The 18,654-nt window shown below is 38.8% G+C and overlaps 1 protein-coding gene and 1 pseudogene across 4 annotated transcripts in view; one reads left to right on the top strand and one right to left on the bottom strand.

The window, feature by feature from the left end:
- Window positions 1–18,654, bottom strand: part of LOC126472713 (steroid hormone receptor ERR1) — a 489,204-nt gene that overhangs the window by 65,747 nt on the left and 404,803 nt on the right. The gene's annotated exons all lie outside the window — the stretch shown is intronic.
- Window positions 17,620–17,737, top strand: LOC126423965 (5S ribosomal RNA; annotated as a pseudogene).

Genomic DNA, 18,654 nt, shown 5'->3' with positions numbered 1-18,654 from the left:
AACAATTCACACCCATATCTAGCAATCCAGATTTAGGTTTTCCATTATTTCCCTAAACTGCTCAAGGCAAATGCCCGGATGGTTCCCTTGAAAGGGCTTGGCCGATATCCTCCCCCATCTTTGACACCACCCAAGCCTGCACTCTGTCTATAATAACCTCGATGTTGATGGGATGTTCAACTCAGTCTTCATTCCTTCCTGTTTTAAAACCATTTGTGGCTAGGGAACATTTTGAGTACAGTGAAGAGCTTATGGTTGTAGAAAGGTATTTGGTAGATTTTGTAAGTGCATTGTAGACCTAAAAGACACAGAACACCCAATAAAAAGATGAAAAGTTTTTGATTGAATTTTCTCATGCTGAGAAATTGTACCTTATACACAGTCTAAGGTGAATATTCAATGATTAGAACAAATCCAGCTAACATTAATAGATGTGCTAATGTGTATTTTACAACATACTGTTTTTTTAAGGCATAACCATCAACTGTGAGTGCTATGTACATGGACATGGTCATGTGTACAAGGTGCTTCTTGATTTTAAATGTTTTATTTATAACAAACATTTATATTACATGCTACATTTTATAACATAACAACATGGTATGAGGTCCAACTCAAAATGAACACATTTTATAACATAGATTTTTGAAGATATGTAAATGTACAGCTCCATTACCATTCCTTGTAACATCTAAGTAAATTTTTTATTTCATATATTATGTCACAACTCATGATATGAGATATATTCCATGTACATGCACTATGTTACAGACCTGAAGATCACAGCAAAGTCTGTTGAGACCAGTTGTTTTTAAATGAAACATTTATGTGATCTTGGCTTTAAGAAGTTTTTTCCCATGGTAACTATTTGTCTTCTCTCTGCAAAAGCACTTTTTCCCTTTTTAAGTCAATGGTATTTCAAGCATTTTGGGATGGCATCTTCCATTTACTGGCATCTTTCTATCTAGCGTTTATGTTTAAACATATCTCTTATGAATCCAATATTCTCAATTATTTGTTTTATGTTAATTAGCATTGAAATATGTCTGCTTGTGTCTGTATATGTGTGGATGGATATGTGTGTGTGTGCGAGTGTATACCCGTCCTTTTTTCCCCCTAAGGTAAGTCTTTCCGCTCCCGGGATTGGAATGACTCCTTACCCTCTCCCTTAAAACCCACATCCTTTCGTCTTTCCCTCTCCTTCCCCCTTTCCTGATGAGGCAACAGTTGGTTGCGAAAGCTTGAATTTTGTGTGTATGTTTGTGTTTGTCTGTGTGTCTGTCGACCTGCCAGCACTTTCATTTGGTAAGTCACATCATCTTTGTTTTTAGATATATTTTTCCTACGTGGAATGTTTCCTTCTATTATAACCATATATATATATATATATATATATATATATATATATATATATATATATATATATATATATATATATATATATAGACACACACACACAAAAAAACAAAAAGATGATGTGACTTACCATACGAAAGTGCTGGCAGGTCGATAGAAACACAAACAAACACACACACACACAAAATTCCAGCTTTCGCAACCAATGGCCACCTTGTCAGGAAAGAGGGAAGGAGAGGGAAAGACGAAAGGATGCGGGTTCCAAGGGAGAGGGCAAGGAGCCACCCCAATCCCGGGAGCGGAAAGACCCACCTCAGGGGGAAAAAAGGACAGGCACACACTCGCACACACACATATCCATCCGCACATACACAGACACAAGCAGACATTTGTAAAGGTAAAGAGTTTGGGCAGAGATGTCAGTCAAGGCGGAAGTACTTATTATTAGATTTTATGAGAGAATTTTGATTTGGCACAACTTTACATTGTCATCATAATTAATGGTGAAGTGCATGTCATTGGCAAGTTTATGCCATGTTGGTCAACCAGAGACACAAAACAGTTGTAGATTTGTTCTTTGATAATAATTCCCACAGAAGCATTAAGTACTCTTTTATAAACTAAGTGCTATGCATAGTGATGAGGCACATCCGTACTGTGAAGTTTTTATCACTGACTTGTGGAACAAGTATGATTCATTCTGAGTAGCATTGTGGTTTACTCAAAGGAAATCTACCAAAAATCGGGAGCAATTGTTGTTCAAAGTTTGTTTGGTTTGACGATGATTGGTAAATAGGTCACAAACAGGAATTTCAGTAGGTATGATTCTCACTAGCATCATAGTAATGCATTGAAAATAGACACCACACATGTTGATTCCTGAATAGAGTATGTAATCCCAGCAATATGTCTAAAAAAAGTACTTGGCCTCATTTGAAGAAAAAATACACATAATTTAACTTTACTAATGTTATAGAGCATGAAATAGGTTCACTATCAAATGCAATTTCCTCACCATGGAGATGTGTCCTTATATTGGAAACACAAGGTATCTCCAATTATGAATAACTTTTGTGTGTAAGAATCAGGTGTAAAGGAAAGATCTGACAGTCTTAAGATCCCAAAAATTCTTCGTTCACACAAAGTGAGTCATTGCAGAAACCCCCAAGTTTCTAAATTTAACACTACATTAACATGTCACCCAATTTTATGTTTATTAGTTATAGCATGTTTCAGAATCTTAGTTATAAGGATAATATTATTGGATTTTAGTTCATCAGCATAGTTCTTGGGAACATGATGCCATTATAATTTCTAAAATATAGAATTTCCCTTGAAGTACATAGAATAATAGTAATTTATGACTGGGTGAACACCTGCAGTGCTGTCTTAGCCACGCTGTGCATAATCTTGGTGTGACATGCATATGAGCTACAACTGACAATGATAAGGATGAAAGATAACACCCTTTGTACAACCTATAACTTCCAAATATTCAAACATGATTTTACACAGAAATGAGAACATATTTTACTTTATGATTACAACAAAACTTGCACAGAATTTGGAGTAATAAACTGTGAGTTATGGGCATCGTGTGACAGCTTAGCAACATTTTCTTGTTTACGTATGTGCCTGTTAACTACACAACACCTCAAATACATCGTGAGCTGTTAACTTTACTACTTGCATTATTTATATGCCACCATGGACTTTCAATTTCCACATCTGTTTTTTTCCACGGAAGTATTACAGTGAATTCTTATGCAGAAATTGAATACCTATGTACAAATATTCTAATGATGTATTTTAACAGTTAACGTCCGTTCTTGCTGGAGCCCTTTATGACTTTTATGAATTCACTATCTAGTTTCCCGGTTAGACTACAAGCAAGCTACATTTAGTGATGCTTACAGATTACAACCTTATCTAAGATATTTAATCTAGGATCTTTATGTTGAGTATATAGTATGGCAAGTACACTGTCAACATTTTCAAACTCTGTTTTGTTCGATTCAGCTGAATTGCAACCGGTGACTTTTTCATGTGAGAATGTTTGCTATATCCGCTGTCAAAATCCCTTCCTACATTCCAGTGTACAAACATCCATAACTGCAGCTGATTTTGTAGACTATAGTTCACCTGCAACCCTTTTTTTTCTCTTTTTGAACAGTTGTGTGTGAAAGGTTCTGCTTTAATCTACCCTTGGTAGAGAAAATGATCAATTTCATATTTCTTAAGATTTTTGGTTATATGGTACAAACTACTTGCCATGAAAGGAATGCTGTGAATAGAAGGTCCTTTAGGGTAAACTCTTTTATTCTTTGTCTTTTCTATGTTGTGTTTTGTCATCTACCAACTTATATTTTTAATCATGGTCTCACTGGTGATTGTTTATACTCATATTTATGGATACTTCATTGTGCAGCTCCTTGCTTGAGAGGACACTTTCCTACAGAAGCAGTTTCAATGCTGCGTTGATCATATTCTTGAGAGCTGTCAATTTATGTGACTCGGCGTGCTCTCTTTTATACGGATCTCTGAATGATTTGTGTAGGATTTTTTTCCACGTGTGGGCAGTGTTACTTCAAAAAAATAAAAAAGTGTTACTGATTAATAATAAAAGAAGAAAGGAAATTTTGCTTTACGTGATTTAGGGAAATCAGGAAAAACCTAAATCTGGATCTAGATAGGGATCTGAACCACTGTTCTCCCGAATGCAGGTCCAGTTTACTATTCACTACACCATCTCGCTTGGTTCCATGACATAAGGAACAAAGCACCAAATTTATAATCTTAAAGCACAAGTTGCAATGTCACAGCATAAATTTCATAAAGAGGAATATATAAGACCACTCTTCAGGACCAAAGACACCCTTCACAAGAAAACAACAGAAACCTTGAGGCTGTCCTATAAAGAATTTAGGCCATACAAGAAATAGGACTGTCGCGAATAGCAACACATTTTCCTGGACAGTTTCTCATAGTCATGTTCTAAGAGTAGTAAAATGAATGTGACATGCCTCTGATGTCTACAAAATCAAATGGTCTTGTGATGTTTTTCCCCCTTGTCTTCTTTTACATTGGACAGGCAGGAAGGGGATTTATAGCTAGATATGACACATTTTGCAGACGATATTAACAATATGCTTACCCTTAAACATAAACATTGTGAACTATGTGGCTGAGTAGAGGATGATTAGCATGGTACCACATGTTGGGGTTTCTTCCCATTCCAACTGCATATGGAGCATGGGAAGAAACACTGCTTAAATGTTTGTGCGTGTGCTGTAATTACTTTAATCTTTTCTTCACGATCTGTATGGGAGCAGAACGTAGGTGACTGAATGAGATCTCTAAATTCACTTAATTCTGAATCTTGAAATTCTGTAAGAAGATTTGTGGGATAATTTGTATCTACTCTCAAGCAGCAGCAATTCAGGTTTCCAACATTTCCATGATGCTCTACTGTGAGTCGAACAAACCAATGATCATTTGTATTTGTATATTTTTAGTATCTTCCAATAATTTTTGCTCAAATATGTTGGACCCACATCAAATAGGGATATAACAGGGCACAAGTAATTTGTAAACAGTTTAGTTTGTTGACTGACAGCTTTTTCCCAGTACTCTGTCAATGAACCAAAGTAGCTGCGACCTGCCATAAATATGACTGAGCTTAAGTGATCATTCCATTTCTTGTTACACTCAGAAATTTTATGAGTTGTCTGATTCCAATTGTGAATCATTGATATTGTAGTCAAAGTTAGGTCTACTATATTTCTGTTGTTTTGTGAAGTGCATAATTTTACATTTGTGTTGATTTAAAGCAAGTTGCCAATCTTTACCAATTTGAAATTCAACTGAATATTTCTTCTACTTTTTTCAGACAGTGCTTCAGTACAGGTAGCTGCATCATATGTAAAAAGTCTGAGCTACTAATGTTGTCTCCCAGATCATTAACAGACAACATAAAACAACGCAGACTTGCCTGGTGCACGGCCGAAATTACTTTTATTTATGTCAGTGGCCCTCCATTCAAGATAACCTGCTACACAGTCCCTACCAAAACATCCTCAACCCAATCATAAATTTTGTTTGGTACCCCACATAGTCGTAATTTTGTTGACAGTGTTTGATGGGGTAACCAGTCAAGTGTTGTTTGGAAGTCAAGAAATATTGCTGTAACCTTATTTCTTATATATATCTTACAGATAACTGATTTTTCTACTGCAAAAAAATATTTACGATTTAGAGAAACCACGGAAAACCTAAAAATGGTTTGCTGATACAGGAGATAAAACGAGAGAGAAAATGTTTCACCAAGAATTTTAAATTAAATCCCCCTAGCAGATCTATATAGGAATATTAACACAATTGAAAGGGGAAAGTTTTACACATTTCCCCTTATTGTAATCAGAAATATATAAACTGCACAAAAAATTTAAAAGATGGCTGTTAGTAAATAACGTAGCCTATACCATATTGCATTCAAGACACAGTTATAATCAATCATAATCATTTCGAGAGAAATTATATACGGCACTGCTAATAAGCCACCATAAATATTTCGCTAGACTGTTGCAGTCAGAACGTGCAATCTGTTCATACGTCATGGAACAGCCATCTTTGAATCTTTGGTATGAAGCCATTGTCAAATGGGAAACTTACGGAAGGGACACGCGGCTCAGCAAGAATGTGCTGATTGCGGCCAATCTGCAGGTATTTGTTAAGCATTCCTTGCAAAACAGCCTATTTATGTCATACATTAATGTTGTGCTATTCTATTCAATTATCTTAGGACCTGCAACAGAATTATGTTCTCAAATTCTGCCGGTGATCAAAGGTCAAGAACTGTATCAATGGCACAGGTAGCCAACACGTTATCACTACCAAAAAAATTCCTGCGATTTGTAGATCTACAGACGTGAAATTCCTCATCAGATTTTCATATTTCGGTAGATAACGTTGTCATATATTAATACGAATGCTGTGCAGATCGACACCATATAGGTCTGCTCCCAACATCGCGTGACTCACGCCTTGAAGGTGGGGCCATGTTCTCCGCCCACGACGAAAATTACGGTTCATTTCCCACATTGTGATTTAGATGAAACAAGCTGATATTCCGATCTTCCCTAACAGTTCTACTTATATGATTGTGGCAATGCTTCCGTGTACTTTTTTATACATCTACTTTCAAGAGAAATCACGTTGCGTTAGTGTCCACTGATTTTAACAGGAAGTCCACAATTCATTCTCCGCAGCAGCATGTAGATGTATTTGTTAACCCCAGCGTCCAGTTTATAACTGTTTTTCGTGCACTGCTGCACACGAAATTCTTACGTTTTTATGAACAAACAAAAGAACATAACTGCTTGTGATGTAGTTGCCCCAGGCACGATGTTCGCAACTGTTAATTCGACTGACAGTTTCTTGAACAGGCAAATGCATTTCGTACAGATTTTCGTGCACCAATTTCATAGTTAAGTGCTACTAACAGTTACTATCTTGAAAAATGTCAGTAATTTGCAATAAATTGTTACAACTTAGAAGGAAACACATAAAATTAATATGTATAAGGTATCTGGAATTAAAGGTGTAAGGACCGTTATGTTTCAAACAAGAGTGCCCAAATTATATAATCTGTCGGGGGGGGGGGGGGGGGGGCTAGATCTGGGGATATGGAGTATATTTAACATTTTGGAGGAAGAAGAGTGGCGACTTGCAAGAAGCCATAATAAAGTTCCAGTTCCGACCCCGTTACAAACCTGCTTAATACCGACCGTAAATCATTTTTTTGGAAGGAAAACTCCCGACTACACTATATTTTTTCTTCTCCCTGAGAGCTAGAGGGGCGGCCCCACCTTGGGGCCCTGGATATGGGCGCCCTTGGCTGCAAACGAACACTTACGCATTATTAAATTACCTGCCTTCACGAGTTGAGCAGGAGGCGCAGTGTACCTAGAGTAAATAATATTGCCCTTTTATTTCTTAAAACATCAACAGTCCTAAATAACACTGGGTGCTAAAATTTTGTAATTAGTAATGGGAAATAAAAAGACAATGTAATGATCACATAATTTGTGTAATTTTGTTTTTGTGGGCGTCCACAGCCTCAACAGCTTTCAGAATGAAAACATGATCCAAGTAGGTTGTTTATCTATATGTGCAATTGGCCAATTCCATGGGTCATTTTCAAGCAACTGTAATACGTTCAAAAATGATGACGTTGGTTTATGCATCAGTTGTCTACAAGCCCTCGCAATTCAAGCTGGAAGCTTAGGATACATAAGTACTTTGTATTATAAAGTATATGTATATGCGAGAGCTTGTAGACAGTTGACATAGATACCAATGTCACCGTTTTTGAAAGTATTACAGCTGCTTGAAAATGAGCCGTAGTTGAAACTGGACAGTTGGACGGATAATAAAAAGAATGCATCTTACTTGGATCACGTTTTTATTCCCAAAAAATTATATACATTACCTATAACTCTTTTTAATGTTGAATCGATGAGTCTGGATTCATTGTAGTCAACAATTACAGTCAATAAATAAAAATCAGATATGGCATAAGTCGATCGAAATATAAAAGAATTTTCGCAAACGTAGCGCATTAAAGTAATTTCTTTATATGAGTAGACACTAAGTGGGAATCATAGTGCGCCCAAAAGACCGTTAGGGAATTTAGTGGTTGGAAAACGTGAATATAAACATAAATTTATGATTTTTGTCCCATTACTGTACCACAGCCATAAATTTATGTGTGATTTCCAATAGCGTGAAACACTAAATAAAATATAGAGTAGATAACAGTTATTGGGTTCCTTAGTGCACAAACTATCACAACATTTTAAGGTCTCTTTGAGGACGACAGACTATACGTTTAAAAGTTATGGATTAAGAGTATCCAAGTTAAGTTATCTGCACTTATTAATACTGTTCACTCATGATCGTATTCTCACGAAACAGTTGCATTATCGTTGTCTGTCGCATCCTGTTCACACGGTTCTATCTTGGCTGATAGGTTTATTACACGACCACTACTCAAAATTTTTATAGGCGCTTAGGTGACTCCATCACTTTCATTAACACTATTCCCATAAATTATTGATTACATTCCCGAGCACTGAATTTCTCTGCTGTACGAATTCCATTGTAATCAGGGAAAAGATACTAAATTTTTCTAGTTGGATCTTTTGATGGACATATGAAGCACTATAAACTCGTAAACGTTTCTTGTTAAATCTCTCCGTGGACATATGCCGCATCATAAACCAGCATTAGATTACAAATTAATCGCGAAAAGCATTAAAACTATATTCTAGAACAGAAAATTAATAATAGCAGACCTATAACACTTCTCTGTGACACTCCTGAAGATAACCTTGCCTCTGACGAACATTCCCCATCGAGGAGGACATACTGGGCTCTATTACTTAAGAAGTATTCGAGCCACTTACATATCTGGGACACTATTTGATGTCCTCGTACCATCTTTAACAGTCTACAATGAGAACCGTGTCACATGCTTTCCGGAAATCTATAAATGTCGAATCTACCTGGTGTCCTTTATCCATGCTTTCCGAAAATCTATAAATGTCGAATCTGCCTGGTGTCCTTTACCCATGCTTTCCGGAAATCTATAAATGTCGAATCTGCCTGGTGTCCTTTACCCATTCTCAGTTTATCACATAATCTTCCTGATTTCAAGAAAATTTGTTATATTCGAACTAAGACTATATTCAAGATGTCTGCAGCAAATCGATGTTAGGGATACTAGTTTGTAATTTTGTGGATCCATTCGCCTGCCCTTACTTTTTTCTAATTACTTGGAACTCTGTGCTGAGAGAGAGATTCGCAATAAATGCAAGCTAGGGAAGGAGACAATGCCGTAGAACACTCTGTAAAACCGAACTGGAATTCCATCTAGACCTGGCGATTTATTTGTTTTCAACTCTTCCAGTTGTTTCTCTACGCCAGAGATGTTTATTGATTCGTACATACAAGAGTCTGTTCTATGGTCAAACTGCGGTATGTCTGGACGATTCTGCTTCGTGAACGATTTCTTAAACGCGAAAATTACAACTTCGGCTTTCGTTATGCTATCTTCAACTGCCACGGCAAACTGGTCAACGAGTGATGGGTGGAAGCCTTAGACCCGGTTAGCAATTTTGCATAGCAGTGAAAATGAGTTTCAGTGGTCTGTGATGGCTTAAATGGCAACCAAAATACAATGTTTTCACCATATGGCCATGTTATCAGGCGTGCCTTGGCATACAATTGCGATGTGGTACATTTGATAGTGGGCAATGTGAAGATCCACAGAGAATGCCGTGTAACCATGTGACGATGCTGACAACACTTAACAGAGTTTTGAAAGGAACATCATTATAAATCTGCATCTCCTTGATTGGTCGAATATTATCATGTGTGGCGTTCAGATTTGACACTGGACAGATGATGGATTGATAAGAACATGAGGAAAACCACACGTCGTCAATGTTCTGGTCGACCAAGTCTGGCCACAACAAGGGATCTGTGTAACCGCTTTGCACTTGTGCCTGCCATATTGGTACAAGTAATGTACTTGCTGAACGATCCTTGGATCGCCATCCGTAGCGCAAGCAGCCATTAACAACACAACACAACACAAGTGGCTTCGTTGGTAGTTGTGCTGCAAACAGAAAGCATTGGCAGCTGATGAATGGTGTTGTATCAATTTCAGCAATAAATCGTCTGAGAGCATGGCGCCATTGAGGAGGGGTCAAGGAGGCAAACATTCTGCAAATGTTGTGGCGAGACATGCTGGTGTCATATGTAGTCTCATGGAGTGGGCAACCATTATGTACCACCTGAGGTCACTTGGTGGTGATTCAAGGAACTCCGATGACAATGTGGTACAGTAGAGACATCTTGCATCCTCGTCTGTTACATTTGATGAGACATCATCATGAAACTGTCATTCAACAGAACAATACTCATCGACACACGTCAGAAACGTATATTAACAGCCTGCAAGAATCTGAGGTACTCCTTTACGCCAGCAAGAAACCTTGACAGAAAATGTGTGGGACCAGCTCCGACATCAGCTCCATACCAGTGCCAATATCAAAGATATCAAATGCCAGTTACAATAGCTGTGAACCACCTTAGCATGAGAATGGATGCATCAGTCGTATGACATCCTTACCAAGCGAAACTGTGCACTTTCCTCTTGTATTCACTGACATAAAACTACATAAACTACCAACATGTGAAGTTTCCTTTCACATTCTCCTCTCCTGAGAGTCACAGCCATCGCTGGCTCATTTTAATTTCTCTTGAATTATTAAGACACATTGTTCTACCAAACATCTGGTTTCAACTACTGAGATACTATACTTACAATTAAAACATTCGCACGTGTACTGCATATTTTACATTCCTCCACATGCTGAATCACTGGCGCTGAAATGAACTCTAGAAACAACCTTTGCCTTGGAATCACATATAATAAATAAAATTATACTTTTGAAAAGGTTTAGGAATTTGTATTTCATAATTTGGGTCAGGGAATAATGAAATAGAATCTGGTTATCAAGAGGTTGCACAAGTAACAACTAACTTAAGGTGTAGGACAAATTAGGCAGTAGTCTATCTGTTGCATGCATGCCTGCGTACCTGTCCAGACATTTCAGTCTGATCTTTTCCTATATCTGTGAAATGCAAGCGCCACAATCACAAATACTTTGCTGAAAACAAAGGTATCCATTACTTTCTGATTTAACCTCACACGAAATTTGTACTGATAATTTTGTTTGCACATGGTTCCACAACCCCAGTATATTTTTCAAAAGAAAACATTGTGCGTCATGGGCTAACATTGTAAATTCTCTGTAATAGTACAAGCAGCTGGTTCGACTGCCACAGGACAGACTGAATCTGACTAGTCGGCTGTGAGCCGGCGTGAATGTTTTGTTAGGGCAGCCAGCTTTCAGAAGGACGGTGACAGGCGACGGTCTGATGCTAACAACTACCGCCCAATCTCACTTATGACAGTTTTATCCAAAGTTCTTGAAAAAGTAATGTATTCAAGAGTAGCATCACATATTCGTAAAAAGGAAGTACTAACAAAATGTTAGTTTGATTTTCAGAAAGGCTTTTCAACAGAAATTCTTTACATGCTTTAACTGATCAAATATTAAATTGCGTTGAATAACCGAGTATTACCCATTGGGATATTTTGTGATCGTGCAAAGGCTTTTGATTGTGTGAATCATGAAATTCTTCTAGTTAAGCTTAAGTATTGTGGTATGAGTGGGACAGCGGACAAATGGTTTAATTCATATTTAACTGGAAGAATGCAGAACATTGAAATTAACAGTACATATAGTCTGCAAAAATCAGTCGAGTCCTCCAACTGGGGAGGTATCAAGAATGGTGTCCCACAGGGTTCAGTCTTGGGTCCCTTATTGTTCTTAAGGGGACACTGTATGTACTATGCCGCCAATGTTAAAATTATCGAATTTTGTGACCTATTATCTTGGAAACTTTTTAAGACACCAACTTACAATTTTCCATAATTATTGAATGCAGCTTTCTAGATACATTGAACTAGAATTATTACTAAAATTGTATTGGGGGGCATGTTATCTTTTTTTTCAAACACTCAATTTTTTGACAGAATTTTGTATATAAATCAACGTAAAAACAAAACTACTCAGGATATTTTAATTAGTATAGTTCCACATGAGTTGAATCTCACACTTGGCATGCTGTGAAAATTTCATGTTTATACCATCAGTGCGTTTTTAGAAAACGGGTCATTTACTGCAAAACATGTAGTTAAGAGATAATGAGGTTTAAAACTTTTTTATTACAAATTCTTATACAGACTTACGTTTCTGCGTCTTTTATGCACTAGAATTACCCTGGCCTATAGTCCGTGTCTTCTTCAGTGCCACAACAGCCCAGTGCTTGCTTCCTCCTTTTCTTTCTTGTTTCTTCTGTCATTTGCTGAGCAGATAATTCTGCTTCATGTACACAAAGCTCATCCAGTTGCCGCAGTCCTTTAGCTGTGTTCTGTCCAAAACTTACCCCTAACTTCTCCAGAACCTTAAGTTTTTCGTAGTTCCCACTATTAAAAGGGAAATACGGAAGCGTCCGATCCCACCCGTCTGCTTTGACCCATGACGTCACAAATATGGCGGAAACAAAAACAAACACACACACTTTCCACAAGAAGCCTAATGACACTAACGGGACAAGCGCGGGAAATGGGGTGGTTTGGGTGGGGGGCAAACTAAATATAAACAAATTTAGACGCCTTGCGTAGCTACAACGCGTAAGTGAAGACAGCCATGTATGAATACCCACCCACCTCCCCAGGGGTCGTAACCCCTGCAACCCATAGAAGATAAAGATGCTTCAGTAGCTGATTAGTGTTTTTTGTCTTTCAAAAAAAAAAAAAAAAAATTCACGGGATAGAACGAACAGATCAGAAAGATAAATATAATAAACTAAAACAGAAATTCGAGGAAACAGATAATTAAAATAAGTAATAAGTGTTTTTAAATTTAAAAAAAAATCTCACGAGATAGAACGAACAGATCATAAAAGTAAATAAAATAAGATAAAACAGAACTGGAGACAGCTACACTCAAACCAAACTCCGCGCCGTCATGACGTCACACACGACAACACCCTTACGTCACGGGTCAAAACCGACGCGTGGGATCGGACGCTTCTGTCGACCCATTAAAAGTTATTACAGCATCAGACACTGCTAAGGCCGACAAATACTTTTTTTTAGGCACGTGGCACACCACAACATTACTGAAAGACTCATTCACAATCTGGGTCTTCCCATGTAAACACTTCTTTAGTAGTTCAGGATTTGTCAAATCTCTGTAAATAGGTTTGATTGCCTCCATTACTGTCAAAGGAAGAGAATGTTTATGTGTAAATTCATGCAGGGTTCCAGAAAATTCAGCTTGCCTATGTTCACACCAAGTGTTTGGTGGAGGTGGACACAAAGCATGACATGGCTTTTCATCGGTTGATATTCGATGAAAGAAAGTGCTCCACACAGCTCTTTTCATCTTCTTTATATTGTCACAGTTATCTCTAATGGCCTTCCTATAATATTCCTGTAATTCATCGATTACTTTGTCCGTTAGTCTTCCAGCACATTTTATTGTCTTGCCATCAGACAGTTTTGTGTTACCTAGCTTGGTTTTTAGATTAGGCAGACTTGTTCTCATCCTTTTCTTGACATGTCCTACACACTCAAGTTTTTGTATAGAAACATCATATGGCTTACTGTTTTGTACTGCAATGAAAGCATTGCTGTCTCCATCACCTAAGTAATTCACATATCAGACACCCCTCTCCTTCTGCGAACGCTGGAAAATGTTAAGTGCCCCTTTTACGACCATTCCTCCACTTGTGCCATCATATCTGTTACCCGCAAATTTGCGTTTCTTGAAGTTACTTTTACGCTTAGTCATTTTATTTACGTATAAAAAGCAATAGAAGTTAGCTTACTATAAAAATAGCCGATAATCACACTACTTTCAACGAAAACTAGTATCAGAAACAAAGGACTAATTTGATTATTCGTAATGCCAACTTCTGAGACGTAGCAGTAGGCACAAAACAAAACAATTCACAGCCTTCTAAAGTGTGTAGTTCCCAAGATATGACTGCTCAAATGTTGCAGCATATGCGTTGCCGCGAAATTTGACAGTCACACCTCAACATTCAAAATATTATTTGAAGGTCTCACAATTGTCTGATTTTAATGTATTACATACCAAAATATTGAGGAAAGTCCAAAGTACATTACGGAGTAGAAAACAGAAGATGTTAAATTTCAACGAATTTCACATACAATGTCCTCTTAATAATATTAATGACTTGGCACTTTATGTTCATGAGGATGCAAAGCTAGTTCTTTTTGCTGGCGATACAAGTATAGTAATCACACCCACCACGCAAGAATCAGCTGAGAAAATTGTGAATAATGTAACAACCGAACCCATCAAGAAAGTCACAATTGTGATACGCTAGTTGAAAGAGGATAATGCTGCTTTATAATTAACAGGTAATATTTCTAATTAAACAGTTTAGTTTATTACGTACTTAGTGCAATAACTATGGAATCCTCCATAGAGACGCAAATGATGTTATTAGCGTGAGATTCCGTCTTTAATATTCCAATAACCTTCCATAATTATAGTTGAGGATTCTAAAGTAGAGCAAGTTAGTATTTTGATTCGAGTGCCGTGTGTAGCGATTTAAATTTTTTAGATTTGTTTAAAATTGTTGAAATAGTCTATAAATAAGTTTATTAAGAGATTGCAAAACGACTGGAAAGATTTCTATACGTTTTATCATAAGTATTTATATGAAATTATTGTGCAAATTACGAATGGTGGTCTGGATAAAAGTACCTGCACTGAATCGAGGAGTGGACTTTTGACCCAACCTTTAAATAAGTCTGCATGGCAGAGCTCAGGGTCTTTCGACTTTTTTTTTGGGGGGGGGGGGGAGATAATTTCCATTGGTTTCGCCAGAGGTTGGTAGAGTTATAGGCGGTATTTACGTCGCGAATGTCATTTTCGTGTACCAGAACGTTTTCATTATTATTTAGCACATGCTTCTGGGTGTAAATGTTGTGTCTGCACAAAGCAGTTCCAAATTTTGCACAGGTGATAGATGTGGTGCTTTTTAAAATAAATAAGAGGAACTTAAAATGAACCTGTTTTGAGCATGTTATTATCCTTTGGGATTTCAGCCAACAGATCCAACCGCAGTACATATTTTATTACATTATTCGTTAATGTGTCACTGCTAATATAAGACATTGGTCAATGTGTTGTTGGCCTAAAGAGCGACAGTGTACGGCCACCCCCTGTCGATGATGCCGACCCACGCTCAAAGTTAATGGCCGTATATTGCCCACACTATGGCAGAATTTACTACTGTGTCGTAATTGTTTGTATAAGAAAGGCGGTACATGACGTGAGAAGTAGGTGCCAAAACTCAAAGCAAGTTGATTGGCTGGGTTGGCTCCTCCTGTATTGGACTGCTTTTCCGTTCTGTTGTGAATGATTTCGGGACTTGTTGACCTAGAATCCAAGCTATAGTACTGAGCAGTTAGCCTAGGGGCTTGCGAGTTTCTTTGTAGTGCGACAGTGGTAAATGTAGCAGCAGTAACAGCGCACTTAGTGCAGACATTAGACGTAATATCGCGTTAGTAACAAAGAAAGCAGGTGTTTACAGATGTGAAAATTACCGAACTATCAGTTTAATAAGTCACAGCTGCAAAATACTAACGCGAATTCTTTACAGACGACTGGAAAAACTGGTAGAAGAAGACCTCTGCGAAGATCAGTTTGGATTCCGCAGAAAAGTTGGAACACGTGAGGCAATACTGCCCTTACGACTTATCTTAGAAAATAGATTAAGGAAAGGCAAACCTACATTTCTAGCATTTGTAGACTTAGAGAAAGCTTTTGACAATGTTGACTGGAATACTCTCTTTCAAATTCTAAAGGTGGCACGGGTAAAATACAGGGAGCGAAACGCTATTTACAATCTGTACAGAAACCAGATGGCAGTTATAAGAGTCGAGGGACATGAAAGGGAAGCAGCGGTTGGGAAGGGAGTGAGACAGGGTTGTAGCCTGTCCCTGATGTTATTCAATCTGTATATTGAGCAAGCAGTAAAGGAAACGAAAGAAAAATTCGGAGTAGGTTTTAAAGTCCATGGAGAAGAAATAAAAACGTTGAGGTTCGCCGATGACATTGTAATTCTGTCAGAGACACCAAAGGCCTTGGAAGAGCAGTTGAACGGAATGGACAGTGTCTTGAAAGGAGGGTATAAGACGAACATCAACAAAAGCAAAACGAGGATAATGGAATGTAGTCGAATTAAGTCGGGTGATGCTGAGGGAATTAGATTAGGAAATAAGACACTTAAAGTAGTAAAGGAGTTTTGCTATTTGGGGAGCAAAGTAACTGATGATGGTCGAAGTAGAGAGGATATAAAATGTAGACTGGCAATGGCAAGGAAAGCGTTTCTGAAGAAGAGAAATTTGTTAACATCGAGTATGGATTTAAGTGTCAGGAAGTCGTTTCTGAAACTATTTGTATGGAGTGTATCCAGGTATGGAAGTGAAACATGGACGATAAATAGTTTGGACAAGAAGAGAATAGAAGCTTTCGAAATGTGGTGCTACAGAAGAATGCTGAAGATTAGATGGGTAGATCACATAACTAATGAGGAGGTATTGAATAGAATTGGGGAGAAGAGGAGTTTGTGGCAAAACTTGACAAGAAGAAGGGATCGGTTGGGTTGGTAGGACATGTTCTGAGGCATCAAGGGATCACAAATTTAGCATTGGAGGGCAGCGTGGAGGGTAAAAATCGTAGAGGGAGACCAAGAGATGAATACACTAAGCAGATTCAGAAGGATGTAGGTTGCAGTAAGTACTGGGAGATGAAGGAGCTTGCACAGGATAGAGTAGCATGGAGAGCTGCATCAAACCAGTCTCAGGACTGAAGACAACAACAACAACAACAACAACAGTACCAGCAAACGACGGCCACTCGGTAAATTGCAGATGCAGCAGTCCAAGTGAGCAAAGTCACCGAGCAGCAGAGGCTGCGTCCACACGTCCTCTCACGTTGGCGGCATCGCATTGGCGTTGAGCTACAGAGGCGGTCTCTTCACAAGGCGTCACACACGCGCGCGCGACAGCGCATCGGCACCAAGCAGCAGAGGCGGCGGCACCACACAGCGTCACAAGAGGCAAACGGCCGTCCTCGTTCCGGGCGATACTGCGTGGCATCGGACCAAACGCAGAGCAGCAGAGGCTACATACGTCGGCGAGAAAACGCAGAGTAACTACAGTCAGGGCATTATTAATTTGCTTTATCGTAATCAGCCGTGGCCGATGAATTTAATAATTCGCGAAGTGATTGTACGTGATATTAGTAGCAATAGCATGCCAGGGAGAAGGGAAGAAACAGGCTGCGTGCCAGGAAGTAATTTGAACGCAATTTTTGAAACAATGAGTAAGAAGTTAGGAAAGATAGATTTACAAATGGGGAGAATAACTTCTAGAACTTGCAGAGGTATGTGAGTACATAATGTTTTGAATAGGAACCGATGTCTGGAAACATACCGTTTCCGTTCTACGGCGGCTTCAATACAGATGTTTAGCTCGTCCATTTCTGCTAGAGGAATTGAATTAGGTGTGACGTACTACTTGGCAACGGCCTTGCCGCAGTGGATACACCGGTACCCGTGAGATCACCGAAGTTAAGCGCTGTCGGGCGTGATCGGCACTTGAATGGGTGACCATCCAGGCCGCCTTGCGCTGTTGCCATTTTTCGGGGTTGCCATTTTTCGGGGTGCACTCAGCCTCGTGATGCCAACTGAGGAGCTACTCGACCAAATAGTAGCGGGCTTTGGTCAAGAATACCACCACAACGGCGGGAGAGCGGTGTGCTGACCCCACGCCCCTCCTATCCGCATCCTCCACTGAGGATGACACGGCGGTCGGATGGTCGCGGTAGGCCACTCGTGCCCTGAAGACGGAAGACTGAGTGAGTGACGCATTACTTGCATTGGGTAACAATTCGGAAGGAAACATAAATAAACATCCATTTCTCACTCAAGCACACTTGTTTGTATTAGCACTTAAACATTACTTGTTTAAATTGTTCCTAATCAAGAAGGAACCCAGCATACTGCACGTACAGAACAGTACTGATGCATTACAACAGCGCGCGATGTGGCGACCACCAACGTTGTCACAGACATTGTACCTACGAAGCATATTCTGGTACACACTCTCCATGTTACCTGGTGACTCTTCGGTTTCCAGTGCAGCGGCCAGAATATGTGCCAGCAGATCTTTCTCTTTCTTTACAGGAGTCTCGCAAAGTAAACTTCGCATATGGCCCCACGTAATACACGTCATCCTGTCTACCCTGTTGAATATCAGGACAAGTGACTCACAGACTTTTCTCTTTCCCTCAGCAGACGAGGACGTTACACATCTGAATTGAAACCGTCGTAGAATGGAAACGGTAAGTTACTAGGCTGGTTTCCTACTCAAAATATTATGTACTCACTCCCCTCTAAAAGTCTTGAAAGTTCGTGACGGGAATTTCCGAACACACTGTAGATTAAAAAATGGGCAGTGTAAAAACTAAAATAGTTGTGAATATAGATAGAGGGAATGGAATCAAAGCTTCGTGATAATTGAAATGAGTGGAAAAGTTGAATCAGCTAGGTATT

The sequence above is a fragment of the Schistocerca serialis genome, chromosome 1 (genome assembly GCF_023864345.2).
Source record: "Schistocerca serialis cubense isolate TAMUIC-IGC-003099 chromosome 1, iqSchSeri2.2, whole genome shotgun sequence".
Taxonomy (NCBI): Eukaryota; Metazoa; Arthropoda; class Insecta; order Orthoptera; family Acrididae; genus Schistocerca; species Schistocerca serialis.
Note: the sequence above shows the minus strand (reverse complement) of the source record. Positions and strands in the feature narration are given on the sequence as shown.